This window comes from Schistocerca piceifrons, unplaced genomic scaffold (assembly GCF_021461385.2).
Source record: "Schistocerca piceifrons isolate TAMUIC-IGC-003096 unplaced genomic scaffold, iqSchPice1.1 HiC_scaffold_1071, whole genome shotgun sequence".
NCBI classification, from domain to species: Eukaryota; Metazoa; Arthropoda; class Insecta; order Orthoptera; family Acrididae; genus Schistocerca; species Schistocerca piceifrons.
Genome location: NW_025726876.1, coordinates 92,501 through 95,000, shown reverse-complemented (window position 1 = coordinate 95,000; position 2,500 = coordinate 92,501). Strand labels below are relative to the sequence as shown.

Below are 2,500 nucleotides of genomic sequence, written 5' to 3'. Positions count from 1 at the left end.
ATATTGTGCACGCAGCTACGTGTCGTCTCCCTATGAGAGCTGGATTGCAGTGTGGTACGCCATAGAGACGTGTGGGAGGAACGGACGCCGTGGATGGCGATCAGCATGAGCTGTCTGTTGATGTATTCGGACCTAGTCGTCTCTCCTCACACACCGTGATGGCATGGTGCACCGCGTTCCATATCTGCGACATGCTACAGAGGCCGGTTGACAGTCGTTCGAGCAATGGACATCGCATACGTACGGGGGCCACCTTCCACGTATTGTCTAGGCGTGCACATTTTGTTGCGTGTATGTGGGCAGACGTAGTGTGGCGTGACACCTGACACAGGCATGCAATAATCGTTGAAGTTGCAAATGGCGATGGACGCCTGCGTTTTCTGGTGAAGTTACGCAAATGAACAAATGGTAACCTGTTGTGGTGCGGTTGTTCTCGCTAGGGGTGAATCGGTGATGGCGACGATAGGTTGAGGTACTAACCGGTTGTTCCAGCGATACCCACCATGCCGACGAAACTGAACGGCATCTGGGTGTGAAGCGATACGCGGCGGTGGCTGGGTGGGACCGTCCCCGGCCGGTGAGGGGGCGCCTCCCGGCGTGCTGGCCGCGCGGTGCGTGGGCGCACGCGCTACAGCCGGCTGGTGGGGGCGGCCAGTGGCAGGCGCGCCGGCCGACGGACGCGGCAGGCGTCGCAGCTGCGCGCCGGCGCACCCTGCGCGCGGCGCCGTGCGGCCAAAGTAGGTCCTCGCGGGCCCGGTGCGAAGCGCGGTGGACATCTTCAGTGTGCTGGTCCGATTGAGGACTGTGTGCGTTGAGGATGCGCCGCCGCCCGGCGCTCGGCGCCGCGACGCCGTCTGCTGCTCGGTCGCCCCAGCGGTTCTCGCTGGTGGTTTGTATCGCAGCTGTGCGGATGTGTTGGCGCGTGCGCTGTGCTGGGAGAGTTCGCTTCGGCACCCAAGTGGGGCTTTTGTCCTTCTGTGGCGCTGGCGTTGGAGCTGCCGGTCACCGTAGGTGGCGCGTGTTGTCTCCCGCCGGCAATGCCACGACAGCACGCTCCCGGGCCTCTGTCGGCAGCGGCAAGCTCAGTTGGGAGCACGGGTGGTCGCACCGAAAGCGTCTACTCGCCTAACTCCGGGCGATTGCGCCTCTCTCGAACCCGACCAAGTACTTGGGACGGCGCTGCGCGCCGCCGGGACCTGAGAGGGTTTCGAGGTGTATTGTGCAGGGGAGCTCAGCCTCCTCCTGTTTGCAGAATGATTGAGCGGACGCTTGCGTGTTCGCGCGGGCCCCCGGGACACACTCCCGGGCGGCCGGCTGCTCAGCTCTAGTTGACGCAGCTCCCTGGTTGATCCTGCCAGTAGTCATATGCTTGTCTCAAAGATTAAGCCATGCATGTCTCAGTACAAGCCGCATTAAGGTGAAACCGCGAATGGCTCATTAAATCAGTTATGGTTCCTTAGATCGTACCCACGTTACTTGGATAACTGTGGTAATTCTAGAGCTAATACATGCAAACAGAGTCCCGACCAGAGATGGAAGGGACGCTTTTATTAGATCAAAACCAATCGGTCGGCTCGTCCGGTCCGTTTGCCTTGGTGACTCTGAATAACTTTGGGCTGATCGCACGGTCCTCGTACCGGCGACGCATCTTTCAAATGTCTGCCTTATCAACTGTCGATGGTAGGTTCTGCGCCTACCATGGTTGTAACGGGTAACGGGGAATCAGGGTTCGATTCCGGAGAGGGAGCCTGAGAAACGGCTACCACATCCAAGGAAGGCAGCAGGCGCGCAAATTACCCACTCCCGGCACGGGGAGGTAGTGACGAAAAATAACGATACGGGACTCATCCGAGGCCCCGTAATCGGAATGAGTACACTTTAAATCCTTTAACGAGTATCTATTGGAGGGCAAGTCTGGTGCCAGCAGCCGCGGTAATTCCAGCTCCAATAGCGTATATTAAAGTTGTTGCGGTTAAAAAGCTCGTAGTTGGATTTGTGTCCCACGCTGTTGGTTCACCGCCCGTCGGTGTTTAACTGGCATGTATCGTGGGACGTCCTGCCGGTGGGGCGAGCTGAAGGCGTGCGACCGCCTCGTGCGTGCTCGTGCGTCCCGAGGCGGACCCCGTTGAAATCCTACCAGGGTGCTCTTTATTGAGTGTCTCGGTGGGCCGGCACGTTTACTTTGAACAAATTAGAGTGCTTAAAGCAGGCAAGCCCGCCTGAATACTGTGTGCATGGAATAATGGAATAGGACCTCGGTTCTATTTTGTTGGTTTTCGGAACCCGAGGTAATGATTAATAGGGACAGGCGGGGGCATTCGTATTGCGACGTTAGAGGTGAAATTCTTGGATCGTCGCAAGACGAACAGAAGCGAAAGCATTTGCCAAGTATGTTTTCATTAATCAAGAACGAAAGTTAGAGGTTCGAAGGCGATCAGATACCGCCCTAGTTCTAACCATAAACGATGCCAGCCAGCGATCCGCCGCAGTTCCTCCGATG

The 2,500-nt window shown here is 57.6% G+C and overlaps 1 non-coding gene across 1 annotated transcript in view; it reads left to right on the top strand.

Annotated features, from left to right (window-relative positions):
• Positions 1-1,338: 1,338 nt before the first annotated feature.
• Positions 1,339-2,500, top strand: part of LOC124726955 — a 1,909-nt gene continuing 747 nt past the window's right edge. Inside the window, exon 1 of the ribosomal RNA XR_007006828.1 lies at positions 1,339-2,500. This exon is cut by the window's right edge and continues 747 nt beyond it. This is a non-coding gene — a ribosomal RNA (small subunit ribosomal RNA).